The sequence below is a fragment of the Seriola lalandi genome, unplaced genomic scaffold, assembly GCF_002814215.2.
Source record: "Seriola lalandi dorsalis isolate HSWRI2012SDOR001 ecotype SW California unplaced genomic scaffold, Sedor1 jcf7180002054606, whole genome shotgun sequence".
Classification (NCBI taxonomy): domain Eukaryota; kingdom Metazoa; phylum Chordata; class Actinopteri; order Carangiformes; family Carangidae; genus Seriola; species Seriola lalandi.
The window spans coordinates 3,781,212-3,800,145 of NW_019525159.1; positions in this window are offsets into that span (position 1 = coordinate 3,781,212).

Sequence of the window (18,934 nt, forward strand, 5' to 3'; positions counted from 1 at the left end):
GTGAAAGATGCAATTTTCTTGCAATCTTGTCAAGGCCAAGGATTTATTGGAGCTATCACACCAAAACTGACAGCGGTTTACAGGGTGAATCTGAATTTGCTCATGACAAACATCCCTTTCCTGGAAATGAGCAAACCCACACACACAGGACTACAGGCAGCACACTTATTTATTTATTTCAACACCAAGACAAAGCAGCACACACCCTCGTATTGTGTTCAGAACCAGCTGTATACGACTCTGAAGCTGAAATGTGATGAATGTTTACTGCGCTGTATCCGAACCAAACCTCAGAAAAACACAAACACAAATCCGCCGTTGAGAATTCCAGCATCTTGCACGATAATGCCCTGCGTTAATATATTTCCACCCTGGTTCTCGCCAGATAAGTGTGATGTGTGCTGCGAGGGCTGCATGTGGTTCCACTGACTGGTTCTTCAAGGGTTTTTTTTTTTTTTTTTTTTTTTACAGGAGTAAGGTTTGTTCCTCTCTGAATATAAAGGGATTGTCTCCTTCTGCTGCACCTGAGATTCCTGCTGGCACAAACAAACTTCTTTAAAACGTGAAAAACAGGCTTTGTTCTTTCTCCCACGCAACATGATGGATATATGATGGCTCAGATTCTGAGAGTTTAATCATTTTCATGCAGACTTTTAAAACTCTGGCGGAGAGAAGCACAGATATCCAGTAATTGTTAACCAGGGCAGTAATATATGCTGTTCATAAAAAGACAGGTTGATGGAAAAGATTTTTGAAAATGCTTAAATGGAGCTTGTTGTAAATGAAGCCTGTTTGCAGCATGTTTCAAACACGATAATATCCTCAAATATCCAACATAGACACCGCATTCACGAAATGAATAAATGATTACACAACAAAGCTTTAATGTAATCACTGAAAAGATCGTTAAAACTAACAGTCTCTCGAATGTAAAGCACAACAACTCACTGCACAATAACCTTCATAACAAAATGTTGAAATAGCATAAACTAAAAAAAAACAAACAGACAGTCCTTTTATTTATACAGCATGGCGAGCCAAGACATTTCTTATTCTCTACTGTGAAAAGTCTCTGTGAACAGCTCAGTCTCACTCTCAAACTCCTCAAATCCTGTCTAGCCAATATTTTAAGATACAGGAGGAGTGTGAGAGTCACCTTTGTATTGCAATGGATGGCTGTGCAGTTGCAGCTATAAGTAGTCAGCTAAAATATGCCTCCTATAGAGTTCAAAAGGGGCTATGGTGGTCATTCAGTGGGGATCACAGAGAGGAATATCATCCCAGCCCGGGGGGGGGGGGCTTCGACTGGTGGAGAGCACCTCAGTCTGCACATCCATCCTATCATCATCAAATTAAGCCTCTAGGGTGGGCTGAAGGTTGTCTTCAGAGGCAACAGGCCTGAAAGCAGGGAGGTAAGAGACATTAAAACCACAGCTGCTGACATCCAGGAAGCCAAGATGGAAATATTCAGGAGCAAAAACTCTTGTAAATTTCAAGGACAGAATCCCACATTCAGTCCTGATCGAAGTCCCAGACAAACACAGCAGGCAGGGTGAGGATGGTTTCCCACCGCATGATCAGAAAGGCTGCAGAGGGACATCTCACTGCAGTTTGAGAGTGTGCGTTGTGAAATATATCACACTAAGTTAACAAAGCTGCTTTTAATGGTATAAAGAATCAGAAGGGCTTCAGAGAAATCCAAATATTACAACTAAACCTTGTATGCCTGTTGTCCAGGGGCTGCTGTCACAAAGACACTTCCGACTGGTCTGCAGGCCTGTCTTAATTTAGTTCTTAGATTGAACTAATACAGTTTTCACAAAAGAGAGTGAATAGTGACTTACTTTTCAGCCTACAAAATTAGCCTCCCTCACCCCAGGCTAACAAAGAGCCACATTTCCATGGTAACAGAGTCACACTTGACAAAGGTGACAAAAAAGAGCAAAACATGGCTCATAATTTATGGTTTTCAAACAATGTTTTGGGGGCGAGTAATGAGTTCTGAGTTTTTTTTAGAGACCACAATAACGGAAATATACAGCAGCGAGGACGTCGTCAGTCACTTTCACTTGCCTAAAGAAAATATCCTGAGCCTGGCTGATGGGCAGACGCACTGAGTCCTGCCACATTAAAAAGTCACAGTAGCTCAGCTGTGCCACAGGTCTGCACTGAGCTGAGGTTTTATGTTACTAAAAGTTTGTGCAATGAATGAATTTAAATGTCTCTCTTTCGTCTGACTGACTACTAGTTTGATCAAGTAAAGTTTCTCTTCGTAAGACCGGCCCCTGCTGTTAAACTTAGAGGGGCTACCATGGCCGCGGGAAGTAGGGGAGCATTCATTTTTTTAATAGTGTTGACATGAACAGCTCCAACCATCGAGGGCGCGGATCATTAGCCAATCAGAGGCAGTGTAGGGCGGGTCATGTCAACTCTGTGCTCTGCTACTGCTACTCTGCTAACAGGTGTCAAGCTAGGACTGAGTTGGCGGCATTTGTGGAGTCTTTCCAGCCACCCAACTTCAATTTTCCGGCGAGACATTTTGAGAAAGAAACTTTCAGCCGTGCATTTACACCAACTTGGTTTGCTAAATGGAAGTGGTTTCATTACGCGGCGGAGTGTGATCAGGTTGTGTGTTTCAATTGCGTGAAGAGGCAGCAGAGTTAAACCCAAGGAGCCGGACCCAGGCCGTCCTGGACCTCCAGCTGAAAATGCTTGGCCACGTCACCAGAGAGTCTCGTGTCACAGTTCAAGATGCAGCAACATAAGCCTAAGCTCCATCCACAAACAAGAGCTCTGTTTACAGAAGCTGAAAAACTCTTAGTTATGATTGTGCCTGCTCATCTCTGTGGCCTCTTCCGAGCGGACCTTCTCCAACTTCTATCCGTGAAAACATGGCTACAGCAACACCATGACCCAGAAGGGACACTGCTGCTGCTTTTTCGGTCTGTGTTGCAGGAGTATTGTTGTAGGCCTATGTTGTATTTGTATGGGTTGGGGTAAAATGCTCTTCCCACAACAGCATCCCCAACTTTAAACATCTTCCTACACTCTCATGCTTTGACATCTCTTGGGATTTATATCTGTTGGTCTTTTATCTCATGAGGTCCGTGCATGGCTGTAAAACATACAACAGGCAACGTAATCACCCTCAATTACTTGGTATTCATATACTGTTGTATTTCATTTTGTAAATCTTGACGTGATGTTTAACTAGCTCTTCGTAATGAGATTTTAAACTAAGCAAACTGGAAAAGCATTTTCCCTGCATGGTAAATGCAATCTATAAAACTAACCGTGCAGAAAGAAGTTCCAAAAATCTCATCAATGGCACCTACATCCAAACAGCTTCCTGTCAGAGATTCATTTGGGATTATTGATTGCTTTTGTAATTGACTGAAGAACCTTTGGTTTCAGAAACTATTAGGTCGCACCACAGACATTTTTTATGTGATCAGAATTGAAGCAGCTCCCCAATGTGTACAAAAGAAAAAAAGTGTCAGATATCTATTGACGTCGTCGTCGTCACCCCCCCCCCCCCTTTTTTTTTTTTTCTTTATCTGGGTTTGTGAGAGCATTGGCACAAAAAGTGGTTTTGGATAATCCCTGTGAAACATTTGTGACTTAGCTACCAGTCAGTGGAGAATTTAGTCAAGTGAATTTTATTTATGTAGCCCAAAATCACAAAGTCAAAGAGGGAAAAAACCTCCACATAAACCCTTTAACAGGGAAGAGCAACAGAGGAGGGATCCTCTCTTCCACATGCAGATGTCATACGGAAGGAAAAATAATAGATATTGGAATAATGGCATTTTTTTTCTTGAGTCCCACAAATTATTTTATTACATCACTGCCACGCAAGGACAACCATATACCTCCAATTTTTATGGTGTTTATTTTGTCCTTAACAAAATCTAGAAACATTTTTTCTCACCTCATGAAAAGCTGGCACCAGTTCATACGTGGTTTTCATGGCACGGTCTATAAGCTATTTGAACTTTGCAGGGAACATGTCACTTGTGGTCAAATCTAAAGTGAAATGCCTTACTGAATATTTGTTGAAGATAGAGGATTTAAATACTTTATAATGAACCACAGAAAGCAAGTATCCGCCTGCAGAGGAGTATTCATGGAGTATACTTTAGGGTGCAGGAGAGACCTAGACAAACACATAAAAACGGCACCTACTGACAGCAAAGGATGTGTGATTTCTTGTTTCACCACTATAAAGCATTCTGTTAAGATGTCAGTATAGACGTCACATCTCTTAATCTCCACTGCTGGATGGATGTGGTGCTCTCTATTAGATTCCTCTTGAGGTCACCTTCTCACCGTTATCTTCTGGCAACAGAGATCCTTCAATGTCCTTCAAAACATCTTCATCAAGATGTTTATTATTTGTATGGTGTTAGATGTATTAAATGAGAAATGTGTGAAGAAATGAGCGAACACATTAATATGAGCAGTTTCTGTCCTTCACTATCGTTTTCACTATCGTGCTTTGTGAGCTTCAGGTGTAATTGGCATTTAGACAATGGCGTACGTCAAGGGCTTTAATGCACGGTGATTCATGAATATTTAATAATAAAATGCCCTATTGAAATTCGCATTCATCACGAGTACCTGCTCAGGCTCGGTCAACCTCCCTGACACTAATTTGTCCTTGGTCGGGTCAGACTGCATCACGCACCAGTTTATATACATGAGGATTATGATGTCATCCTGCTGTAAAACATGCTCAATTGAAATGTGATAAAAAATGCAGTTGTTGAATGTGTTATTCATGCTTTCTTCACTCAGTAGTGCTGGATAACATGAGAGCAGACTGCATCATCCTGAGTGCAGAAAATAAACGTATTGCTTGTTGTTAGAGAACAGACAACCAGACATTTGGGGTATTGTCTGCAGCCTGTTTGCAGTTTTACTGTATCATTCTCTGTTCACGTCTGTGACAACAGATGATGATGAATTCCTTAAATTACCTGTTGCTGTGGCAGATGGCACGCTTTGTCATTAACAGCAATTGTGAGAATTCCCTGGCATCATGATGAAATACTCATCATGGATCTTCATGACCAATAGTGATGTAATTCATTTCTTCTTGCACCCTGTGAGGGCCAAATGAGGGCCAGAAGAGCACCTAAGAGAGCTAATTGAATTTTTACATCATCATGTATTCAAATGATGTATTAAAATGTAATGAGGACATCACTTCTGAATATCTCCGACTGCCTGGGCCATGTCTCGGGACTGACTAAGTGAGGCATAGAAGTCTGATTGGCCACTCTGGGTGCAACCCCTAAAATCCAGCTTTATGATTGGTTGATGGCCATGTCCATGCCTCCCAACAGCTCTGCAAAGAGAAGACTCAACCAGTGATTCCCTGACAAATAACAAAAAGTCTTAGTCGTCCTCAGTCAAATGGTCCAGAGACATGAGTTACGATATTTAATGGTTTTGCTAAGATATAAAATTTTGCATATATGAATACTTTTTACTGATTTTATCTATTTAGATGTTTAAGAAAATCTAGACATTTATCGTCAACGGTAGTAGTTAATCTACAGTAGAAGTGTCTATAAGAGATGTACAAAAACCTTTCTTGAAATTTACATTTATTATATGTAAAACACTCACTCATTTACTTGACTAATTTTGGCATGCTGACTCCCTTGATGCCAATTTTAAACTTGCATCAACAATTTTTTTTTTAAGTTAATGTGGAAAACTTGTTAAAAAGTCAGTGCTCATTTACACATCTACAGAGCAACATTAACATTTATCTAGAGTTGTATTTCTGGCTTGTGAATATAAGTCTCCTTTAACTGTCAACTCCAGCACAGGAGAAATACCTGGCTCTTTGCAAAAATGCTAAACTATGTCCATCTTTTCTGAAAATTTGAATACACTAGAGCTGAGAGGAACTGCCGAGTCTGGTGATAATTATCTGTGGTTTCATCACTAAGGACGATCCTTTTCACATTAGACATTGGCATTTGATCCATTGTTTATATGAAAAATATTACTTTGTGCAGTTTTAAATAAGTAAGTTAGTGACATTTTAAAAGAAAGGCAAAAATGATAAACTTTTCAACATATGAAATGCTTTATGATTGTATGAAATTATCATTATTTTTAGCCTGTTTACCAGTAATGGCTTGTCTACAACTAACAGTGACAATGCTGTATAATTGGATTAATAGATAATGTTAAAGATCCTTTACTTCTAGTTTAAACGATCACTCAACGTTATTTGAAACTGGAGCATTTCAAGGACAGCAATATATTTGTCGGATGGTTCTACATGTCATTGTACAAGATGTCTGTCATCCCTGGTGGACTGCATTATTACAGGACTGTATATTCTATGTATCCTTTCTGTTCTGTCTAATCATCATGTTACATCAGATTGGTTCGGTGGAAAGTAGAAATAAATAAGTCCCCACACGTGGTTAAACAGACCATCAACTTGACACAGCTGCCATCATGCTGTTGTAGAGTGTCGATGCTATCTCTAACCCGGCATCCTTACCCCATCCGTTTAATCCCACAATCAGGAAAACATGGCAGCTGCCTCCCCAGTAGACCTAAAAACATCCCGACAGGTGGAAAACAGCTCTAAAGAGACCTTCATGTTCAATAGCAAAGCCCTGACGCCACACACGTCTCTGAGGAAACTTATTAAGTCTCTTTTACTTTTCTTTTAGCCTTTTCCTCTTATATATGTATGAATCAACTCATCATCAGGTTGGTCAGCCCCCACTGCTCTGATTATGTTCACGTTTTAAATGGGAACAATATGAATAACTTGAATAACGAGTGCAATACAATAACGTGTTTCTTTATCCATTTAATTCCAATACGCAGTGAGATTTTCTCCTCTGTATCCTCAGGACAGACACAGGATTTACCCAATGGGGGATTAAAGATTTGAGCTAATTTTACAGATGACAGAAGATAGATTTCTGTTGCCACTTTCCCGTAAAACTTTCATCCTCCTCTCCACTTTTATAGTGTAACAGTCAGACTGAAACATTACTATTGTGTGAAAACCCACTCTTCTTTTACTGCGGACCACTGCTGAAGCCTAATGTCTTTGTTGCCACACAACAGCAAATCATTGTACAGATTATTCCGTCGATAAACATTTTACCAGCAGGACAACTGATTGGTCTTGAGTGGCTGCATTTGGAGTCCATCTTCATAACCCGCCGCATCTAGCGATGAAACATTAACAGCAGTTAATAACTTTCATCCAAGAATGAGCATTAAGTGCACATTTATCACGCATACAAAGCTCCATGGCTTTCACTTAACATGAATAAATAAATGAATAAAGACACGAGCCTAGATTTATTGTGCTACAGTCTAATCTCAGGATAAAATGCCAGGATACACCTTACTTACATCATAAAGCATAAATAACCATTCCCATTGAAGTTATGCACTGTGGCCTGGAATAATCGTATTAAGTTGTTTACCCATTTGTTTGCATGTAGAATGTGTACATGTGTGTTATTAGAGTGCACTGGCTGCGATTGTCAGCGCAGACTTGCAGCTAACTTTTGGTCTCTGTTAAGTCATGGAAGCCTTCGAGCGGGTCATTAACCACACACAGTGACACGGTGGTGGGATGGCTCGCTGTTCACTATACACCAGGGGGTGACCATCAATCAGGGTGAGAAGCACAGCAGACTGACAGGTGCTTGATGGGTGATGACACTAAATGTGCTGTCATTTGAGCCAGAGACTGGAGCCAGACTCAGCAGGCCTTGTTAAACGACAGAAGCAGCTCCCTCCACCATCATTTCCTGATAGAATCATAGAGTCGAAAAGTATGCTCGTATACATTACTGCATTTCACAAAGTGTTTTTCACAGTATTTCTGTAAAGACTTATATTCCAGGAATAAGATATTGCTTTCCGGGAGAAGCTCTCAAGTTGTTATAGAAGGTCAGGATTCCATTAAATTGAATCCATAGTTGCTGTGAGATGTAGATTTCATTCACGCCGCTGTAAGCAAGGTCAACCATAATGGATCTCTTTGTGTGTTTTACTCTTTTGTTCACCTGTTCTTGACACAAACCTCATCTTGCATCTTGCGCTGCTTTCTGCCCAAAACTGTGACCTTGAGGCTAAACTGTTAGTCCTCGGGGATCTTGTCTTGCACTAAAGTCAATTATGTTGCGGTAATGCATTATGTTAGGTAGCATTCCCCAGACAATCAGTTACTGTCTGTACAAGCTGGTTGTACTAGCTCATCCTCCTCCTCATCTGCCATTCCATTACACTGCAGCCCAGGTGGGGATCTATGTAAGGACCATTCCTGCTTCTGACAAGGTCACCCTGCGCTTTAACACACACACATGTATGTTTACCAATGCATGACTCAGGATCAATTATGGAAACTTCTAATCTTTGATCTCCTTGGCTTACAAGCTCTTCACTGGGGAAAGTTACTATGAATAAACTACTTAAAAATGAATACACTTTTTTATCATATGCAAAGTTTGTAAATGGCTCATACTTTCGCAAATTGCACCGCCCTGATGAAATCTCCACTATTCAATCAAAATCCAACAGCAGCTTCTTTCTCGCACCCTGAATAATAATATCACATGTAGCTGGAAGACGGAGCACAAAGGGGGCGTTTACAAAAGGAGCATTACGAGTCTGGTCACAACAGCGATTTGAAAAACCAGATCAATACCATTTCTGTGACCAATTTTACAGTTCTCAGGGTCGGTCGCCTCTGGAGTAATAAAGCCGTTTTCTCCACATATCTTTCAGTCTTTGCTACAGACACTGGTGGAAATATTAAGACAATATGTTTGATAATCCTGCCGGCATGTCAACATGTTCTAGTCTGCAGTTGATCAACTAGATTATGACGGCTTTAAGGAGACATATGAGCAGAACATTCAACAAGAAAATCAAATTGCAAGTTAATCCTTGGCTCATAGATTCTGGTTTTGACTAATGCAGTGGCTGAGCCTTTGTTTTTGTTTTTTTTACTGTCAGAAGAAATAAATTCAAACATCTCACATTTGCAGTACAGACAGAGGAAAATCTGAAAGAGACTTTTACAATAGCTGGTTGGATCAGGTGCCACCTCTTGATTTTCATTTTGATGAATCAGCACCGTCCCTCAAAGCAAGGTTTTTGGAACAGATGGTCATTTTGTACAGGGTCGGCGGTGATCTTTCCTGACCTCCTCTTTGCCATCGTGTCATGCAGTTCTTTTATGGGGTCAGCTGACAGCCAACCACCAACGTTGGAGAGCAGATAATGTGCTGGACGTGCTTGGAAAACTGAGAAGGTGACTCCAGATGTGACAATACTCTGACTTAGATGGAGGGTTTTGTGAAACTGAACCATGATGGCTTTTAAAATGTTCCAATTTCTGACCACTAGAGGTGCTGTGGAGCAGGTCTCCATGTTTTAGCAGTACATGCACATCACAAGCATGAGGGTGATTTATGGTATAGTCAGTTGGTGGGAGTTGTGTTACAAGAAGTTTACAAATAAATGATAATAAAAAAAAAACACAAGTGGATACAAGCAATGCAAAGTTTAAAATAAAAGGCCTTGCAAATATTTTATGAGGATGGAAATGCAATAAATATGTTTGTTAGGCCTTAAGGATACACAGTTTTTGTTGAGAAGCGCTGACTGTAAACAAAACAGTCTTTGTTTACAAAAGAAAACTCTGCAGGGTACTTTAAAGTCTGTTTCTTCTTCATTTCCACAGAATGAACATCCTCTGGCTGGATTTCTTAATGAAGCAGCAGATGCTTTCATCCAATTTGAAGGGCTGCTACAACCCAGGAAGCCGCGATAACAGTTTTCTTCCTGTCAGGATGTCCAACATAAAACAGACAACTGCAGGGATGTCATTCAGTTAGAAGAGTTTACTAAGATGCCTTTCCAGGATGACTTTGACTGTGGAAAAGGCAAACTCTTGCCCAAATACCAACATTATGCACCGAGGATTGAATACGAAATCTGCACGATATTTCAGACAAAACCGTTCCATCATTAACAGCACAGGGAGGACAGGGGATGAAGCACACACCCTCGCACAAGATGGACTGACAGCGTATGTTGCATACAAAATCAGCATGACTACAGTTTGTGCTGAAAATTGAAAGCTGTAATTGATTTTTTTTTAGGGATGTAAGCACTTTGGGAAACTTCCGTCTTCTTGCTTATTCACACCAAAAGGATGATATGATGTAATTTTTCTGACATTAGCTGTTTTGCAACTTTTTGATGTTCCTCTTTTTTTTTCTTCTTCTTGTTTTTCCATCTATAAAACCAAAACATATTAGCTAATGTTGCGTTTCTCAAGCAAATGCAAGCAAACACACACACACACACACACACACACACACACACACACACACACACACACACAGTGGAACAAACTGTGCAGTCAGAAGGTGGCGCACCAGTCGCTTCTGCCTTATTTGGTGTCAAACGTTCTGCTGCAGTACTTCATCCTGAATGTGAACATGGATGAATCATGTTAATTTACAATATCAAATGGGAGGAAATTCATCTCTCAGGTCAACGGTCTAAAGGACTTTTTTCAAATTCTTCTTAGAGTCCTTCCTGTGGGAAAAGAGAGCCGTGTGCTGGCCTCAATTTCCAGCAGAAAACAATGTGGGTGCCAGCAGCCTGTTAGTGCATAACCGTAACAATCTTTGCAAGAAAGGTGTGGACTCAAAAGCGCAACTCATAGTGAGAACACACTGAGATAAAGCAAGGTTTAGTGAGTCGGTGTTAAAACTGGGTAAGTGAAGCACAAACAAAGAAAAAAAACAACAAGTCCAAAGTGACATAAGCAGGCAGGATACAAGACAGGACTACAAGGCTACAGCAGGAAGCACAATAAACAACCTGCCAAACTACTGAGGCTAGAGGGCAGGTAATGAGAAAATGAAGAGCAGGTGTGCAGGTGGGTGTGGCAAACCGGCGATGACGAACAGCAGGAAGACACTGGGGACGACTGCTGGACAGAGTAGCTGCTGGCTGACTGACTGACAACAGAAAAAAATGATGAAGAAAATCTATAAGCAGATGATGTATTAAATAAAAATGTTTGTCAAAGGTTTATGTAAATGAACTCTATTTGTGGACAAACTAAAAGGGAGGAGCATTTAAAAGGTCAGTAAAATATTGGTTGAGCTGTACTTTTCTGTTTGTGTGTTTCAAGTGTTTGTGTGTCGAGGAGTCTTCTCTGACTTGAAACGTTACAGTAGTAGTCTATGTATCTCTGTGACCTTGTGAACTGTGTTCTCTGGAGCGCTCAAGCTCATTGCGGGGTCTCCATAGGCAAACACGGTCCCAGGTGGAGCTCCAGACAAACAGAAAGCGACCCACCTCACCGGGACTGGCAGGCTCGTGACCTGCGGGGGAGAAGAACAGCAGTGCTCGGTCGACTGCACCCCAGTTCCAGAAACTCTGCCTCTGGGTGTGTTGCCTGCCTGGGGAGTGGGGAGAAGTCCAGGGTTACCAACTAGATGTGGTTGAGCTCGTTTCTACACACAGAGTGCTGAGCTGGAACCAAGCTGCTGGAAAGGGACTGAGCTGAGGGTTAGAGGATTATTGTTAGAGGAGCTGGGTACATGTGAGGATACTCATGAGTTAAGTCAGTTCTAAAGTTTATCTAGCATTTTGCTCCCTCCCATATGTTTGTGTTTCAATTTTGTGCTAATTGCATACAGTATATAATGTTTCACCACCATCCAATTAGTTTTCAGTTCCTCTAATTCCACTTTGAGATAATCAAGTGTTTTTTTTTTTGGTGTGCTTACCAACTGCTTTGAACATACTTTTTATTTTGTTACTGTTTCAGTGTAACCACACTGCAAATTTAAAACCTGCTTAGAATTATGACTGACATGATTCAGTTTTCACAGCAGGAAAAGCACAGGTGTTGCTGATAATGATGGCTCTGTTCTATTCATGCCTCACCGTAAGCCATGACAGTGTGACAATGAGCTGGCATGAACAATACCAGCAGCTAAATGGAATTCAGCCATCGTTAATTTCATTATTTACACCAGTGCTTTTTCTGCACATCATCACGATGTCTCCTGTGGAAAAAAGTTTTTTTTGTTGTTGTTTTTTTTGTTTAAACTTTTATTTTAAAGCCCTGCACATCCACACAGATGGTTCATTTGTCACTAATTAGTCGCTAATTAGGCATCTTGTCTAATTGTGTATGTATATGTATGAACTGAATATATATGTGTCCCAATTCAATACTACACGCTAATTGTGAGCAGGCCTGAGAGTGTAGTCTGTTCACACTGGACAAGATTGCTGCTCTCAAGTGACAAAATTAAGTATATTCAAATAAGTCAGCATACATGATAAGAGTTTTGTTACACCTTAGGGGGAAAAAAAGTTAAATAATTTGTGGAAAAACACTCCCAAGCTCGTAGTTTGACATCCATCTGTGTTTATATTGCATCATTTCCTCTTAGTACAAAACAGTAAAGTACATTTCTTGTATACTAACTGCAAAAACAATATAAAATGCTACTAGCAGGTATGAAATTTGGACACAGGTTATATTTGAATGACTGCAAGATGTTACTTTAGTTTATGTAAATGTAGCTCGGAACCGTGAAGCAAACCTTCAGTGAAGCGCCGGACTCCTTCAGGCAAACTGATTAGAAATATGGGTGTAACTGAACTGTTGATAGGCAGTGGCTTACACAATTCAACTTTGATTTAAAAGAGTGCAAATGGGGAAATCATACTTTATAGCATCAAACATTATCTCGTGTTGACATTCAGTTAAAACTGACTCAGCATATTAAATCTACTTGCCTTGCCTGTTTTGAACCAGCTAAAGAGCTAAATACAGCTGTAGGATATAGTCAGTTTAAAGGCTCTTAAAAGTTCATTTTTGAATTATTGCCTTTAAATGATCATCTGATAGTGTTCTCAGAAAGGAGTCATAAAACATTAAATTGCCTTTCACATCGCAAGGATCCCCCTGGCTATTTAGTGCCATGGTTTTTGGCCAGACAAGGACATTCCCCATATTCAGTTAAGCCTCTTATCATTATCAGTAATCACTTCCTCTCTTTCTTTTTGAAGGAAACTGACTTAACAATTTTCCCCATAACCTATAAAAGATTGTATAGATGAAACCAAGCTGTGGAAATTGATGTGCAGAAATCTCTAAATGAAAAGGTGAGAGAAAAAAACATTTTCTTGTTGCATTAACAATCCTGTTATTTTTGTCTCAACACTATGAAAACAGCCAAAAGCATTAAAATGCCTATTTGTCAGAGATTATGGTCTTTGGATGGCGAGGATGTCATCCTCTTTTATTTTCCCCAGACCTCTGACTGATGTCAACAGAAACACCTGTGACTCCTCTGTCCTCAGGCTTGTTTTTGATGGTTTTGTCTGAAAATATGTCCGAGGAAGAGAAAGTGTAACAGCACGGGGGAGAAAGCTTTGTCATGAATTCATGTCATGAAGTTTTGGAGCTACAGATGACCTTTCAAATTAAGAGTTTCAATTAATGTATCTTATACCAGCTGTGTAATTGCTATTTTGGTATCTTTTATCTTTCTTTTCCAAAGCAGTCTTTGTTTCTGTTTCAACATCGTGCGTCTTTGTCAAAGAGATTTAATTGGAAAATGAAACATTGTTTAGATTCCAACAAAGGATTCTCCACAAAGACATTATTGTGTGTTTTGATTAACCTCCTCTGTCTGATTAACCTCCTCTGTCTGTTTAAGCAGGACTCCCTCTCCTGCAACTGCAGCTGTTTTCAGTCTCTCTCCACCATCTTCTCTACTGTCTTGTCCCACAAGCAAGGCTAATTCATTTTTTCCTGTTAACTCTCATGTCATCTCTGTCTTCATCAGCATTTATTTTTGGCCTCTTTTATCTTGCCCTGGAAATCTTCTACAACAGACTTCACAGTGTCTCTATAGTTTCTTCAGCTTCAGCGTCTGACTTGACCAAGCTACCTGAACCAGTCTAAGTCTAAAATGGCAACCAGATTCTTCAAGGAACGGTTTTGCATTTTGGAAAATGCACTCATTCACATTCTTATTGATAGTTGGATGAGAGGATTCATACCACTCCCATGTTTGTGCACTAAATACGAAAATGTATCGTTTAGTTGAAGGAAGAGACATCAGGCAAAGACACTGCATGAGGTGAAAGGGACAAGTCACACACATATTTTTCATTTTCCAAAGAGTAAAAAAACGGCCATAAAAATCATAAAAAAAACTCCAGACCCTGACTGAGAAACTAAACAGCTTTCTTAAGTATCAAGGTAATCCAGTTGTCTGAGGACATGGCAACATGAAATGCTAATAGCTTTGATGGTGCAAATTTGTACGTAGAAGGGTTTTAGCAGAGTCTGGAAACAGGGGGAGACAGATAATCTGCCTTTGTCCAAAGATAATACCTCCCAGCACTTCGAGCTCACAGATTTACAGATTACATCTTGTTTGTTCAATGAAGAAAAAGGCAAAAAACAAACATTAAAATGGCAATTTGTGGACAAAACCAAGTTAGCTATTTTCCCCTGCTTCCACTTGTCATGCTAAACTAAGCTAGTGGAGTGACATGAGAGTGGTATTGATCTTTTAACCCTCATCCTCATCCAAAGAACATATTAATGTATTTTCCAAAATGTCAAACTGATCTGGCTGTTGATTGATTGTATCCGAAGTAGCACAGAGGGATTAACTTGGAGTATTGTCAAGGATCAGCTGCTGATAGGAAATCATTGAGAGGAATATGTCTGTACTGTAGCATGAGCAGATGCGTCACTGAAATGCTGGAAAGACATCTGACTTCAAATAGCCAAAAAAAAAAAAAAAGCTGGTTAGACACAGCTCTCTCTAACAGGAGTTAAGAGATGGATCCCAAATGCTCCCAGGCTAGACAAGAGCATGCTTAAAATGAGATGGTGCAGAGCCAGAGGGAGAGGACTATTTATGAGAGACAAGACACTTGGGCAAAACAAAATTTGTGACCTCTTTGGGCAGTTTTGTGGTGACTGGTGTCTCGGGGAAAGAAAGAGGAATTCGTGCGAGAGGTCATTTCGTGTGAGAAATGATTTCTTTGAGAATTTCCTCTAATACAGAAACAAATATGTCCATATCAGCCTCTGGGTTGCGGATATTAAAGACAGTTTGTATGCAGACACGGTTGAGCGCTCCTTCGTGTCATCAATTTTCTTTGTTCAAAATTAAAGCGATATGTCTCAGTCCTCAGTGGAAGAGCCAGAACAACTTTGAAATTATATTCTGAAAAAAAATTTGCTGTATTCATGGCTGTCGGTTAACTACATGCTGAATTTCCTATACTCTTTGCTGCAGTCCAGCTCTTCAGCAGAACTGACCCATAAAAATGTCATGTTGACCTACATTCGCAGATCTGGCGTGTAAGCACTGAATTGTGTATTTGGAGAATTAGGTCACGAAATTCTTTTGTCTTGCCCAGGAAAGATCACAGAATGATCCATCTGAGCAGAATAAGGAGTTACATAATTTTGATTTATATCCCATGGCAACAGAAGTAAAAGGCAATATGATATTGCGCCGCATTAAACATTTTAGCGACCATTGAAAATGCAAGAAAGCCACTGAGGGTATTTGCAAAAGATACACAAAAATGTGCAAATTGGAAAATGATTGATAAGATGATTATTTTTCCAAACCCTGACCTAATAAAACATGAAAGTTTTCTTTCAGCTCTGCAGTAGAAAGCTCCCAGCTACAATGTTACAAAAAGACAACGTTAAGGATCACAGTATTTAATTATTTATTTGTCTGGGAAGCTCTTTGAAAAAAAAAAAAAAAAAAAACCAACTTAAGAGAGGAGGTTAACACAATCAATAATCTGCATGGTAATTTCCCACGTGTGATGTTCTCTAAGTAAGAATCCTATTGGACTGACTCCTGTATTCCATGTATCTGAGTCACCCACTAATAGACACCCAATTTCATGGAAATTAAAAGGATTGCTGCCTTTTGAAATGTAAATTGGGTATGCAGATTTGGGATGAATCAAAATCTGCCTCCCTAGCTGACACAGAGAAATAAGCTTTTCATGACCCATTACGTCTGTGCCAGTTGTCGACTCCAGACTCATTAAGGATGGGACACAACTCCAGGACAATTTTATCCAAGACGAAGCAGCATCATAATCATGATGCTTCGCAAAACAACTCACACGCTTCAAATGTAAGTCTTTGGTCACAGATGACAGTTACTGTCTGGAAATGGGTTATTTTTCACACTTCTCTCCTCTGTGTTGAATGTAGATATAAACTCAACATTTCCCCCTAATAAGACGGAGGGAGAAATCCTACAATTCTACAAACTTCTGGTAAGATTGCAAAAACACCTGAAAGTTTCTGTCATATACACAACTCTCTCTCCGCTAGATACTGTCATAAAGTTGCAGTAGTGTCATCCTTGGTCGTACTAACCAAAGATTCTTTTGAACAACATATAAAATTGACTTATTTCTCCTGATCATGAGTTATACATCTTAGTCTTAAACACAGAGTTGTGCAGTGTTGCAGGAAACTAATAACTACTTTCCTTAACTAGTGCAATCTGAGCTAATTTGATCATGCTGTGACAGGCATGCGAACAAAAACCAAAATCATTATCAGGCGAAGAATTTCATCTTATTTCAGATCTAGTTCAAGATTGTTCTCGTTGCTGTAAACAGAATATTTGAAGAGCGATTTGTTCATACTTGACCTTGTTCTCCTGGTGTTATATGGAGACACCTGTCCCACACATGAAATAAACCAACAAACACAAGGTCATTGCCAATTGGTTCCTGTGCAGGTAAACAATAACCCCTGTTATCCAGTTAGCGGAATCCTTATCTATTAATGTGTTTAAGATATTTAAATTGCAAGAAAATATCCAAATGAATTCCCCCGATATTAATTTCATAAGATGTACATCCCGCAACAGCGACAGTGATTTCCATCTGTGTAACACTTGGTATTCAGCTCATGCCTGCTGCCTCCTTCCAGTGAGCGGACAGTCAGCTCACAGCAAAGTGATTTCCAAACTAGACAATTCCAGGCGCTCGTCTGCATTAATCTATCAGCAGGGAGATCTTGAAAAGATCCACATCTGTCTGTCTCAGCTTGAGTGGATCAGAGAAGCTCTGAGTTTTTTTTTTTTGTGGCTGAATTCTCATAAGTAAGCACATAGACATTTATTGATATGAGAAGCATGATTTTGACACAGTTTGGAAGATAAATATTTAAGATTGATCACCAGCATTACAGACCTTGGCCCTGTAGACCTCGAGAACTAAAGGTCTGGAAATGACCCTGAGATGTTCTCCATGGATCAACATACCATAGCAATAAATTAATCACCCTTCCTCTTTATGTCAAAACAGGAGATGTCAAAGAAGCCCTCTGTAGCGCTCAGAGTATTCTGAAAATGGGTCAGGTAGAATCTCTCTCTTTGCTAATGAAGTCCCTGTGCACTGAGCCTCACACCTGCACAGTTTCAATTACCGCGGTGAAACAGGATGGGAAATCCCGACAGTGCCGGTCCAGCCAGTAGACACACAGGTGAAGCAGATGTGGCGGTGTTGCAGCCATGTTTGTTACTCTACATTATGAACAGGAGTGAGATATGTCATTTTTGAATGAGCTGAGCTCTCAGGTCGAACGCTTATTTATACGAATATTATTTTAGGAAGTCTCTGTTTATTGTTTCATTTATGCATTTATGTATTTATGCATGAACAGTTTTCTGTGTTCATTTTCAAGCCAAGAGTTTATTTACTGTTTATGCATATAAATATATTTGCTGCAGTCCGACCCACTTTGGATTTGAATTCTGCTCCTGTACGTTTTCAGTGTTTCTTGCCCATAGTAAGTTACACACTTCTCTGCATTTTGGTTTAAGAAGGTAAACAGTATTTTTTTTTTTCATCTGCTATCATGTTTCTCTGCCAAGTGTTATTGCTACAGGACTTTTTTCACTTTTGTTCATTTAATCTCATGCACTTGGGAGAAAAGATCAAAGCACTTGTGCAGAGGCACATGCTGTATGTGTGTAATATCTGGCACAGGAGCAAGTGCTGACAAGATGTGTGTGATCATTTGTGCCAGTGTGACACACGTATTCTTGACAATATTCAGAGACTGATCCTTTAGCTCTTTAATCATTATTTTAGTATTTGGTATTTTAAGTATAAAATATAGATGGGGATGTCTTGAATGTGTTATAAGCTTTCTCTGAGATGCACAATTCGTTCAGCAAATTCAATATTATTGAGTTCAGTGTTTATTCAGCTCCTCCCAGACCTTTCATCTGCTTATTGTCCCTGCTCTCCTGTGTGCCTGTTATCTCTGGAACATGCCTCTGGACGAGGACTGTTCCTGATAGGACACCGGCCATTGGTACCCACAGGGCGGAGGGGATCAGATGCTTTGCCAGAACTCATCGTCAGCGAAGATTATCTGGCTGCGTTTGAGCTTTACAGCCTCAGCCTTATAACTCTCCAGACTGACTCACAGACTGATCTGTCCTAGCCAAACAAGCAAAGTCATGTTTGATTGATACTGAGTTTTATTTCTGAGCGGCAGGTTTACAATAACTAACAAGATTTACCCAGAATTGTACTTTAGTAGTCCCTTTTCAATGCATATATCTTAATGTGCACATTAAGACATATTCAGTCTCTCTGGGCTGTGCTTGCTTCTGCGGGGTCTAAGTTTCAGTAGTAGGATTGTCTAATCATTAAAGATGCATTAAGTAAAATGTCACTATCAGCGGATTCTGGTAGAACTTTGTTTGGTCGAGCAGGTGATAATGATAGTGTTTTTATTTCAAGGGGAAGTGTGTGAAGGAAGAGATTATGGTGTCCTGGAGGCTCACTGGGCTGAAGTACAAAC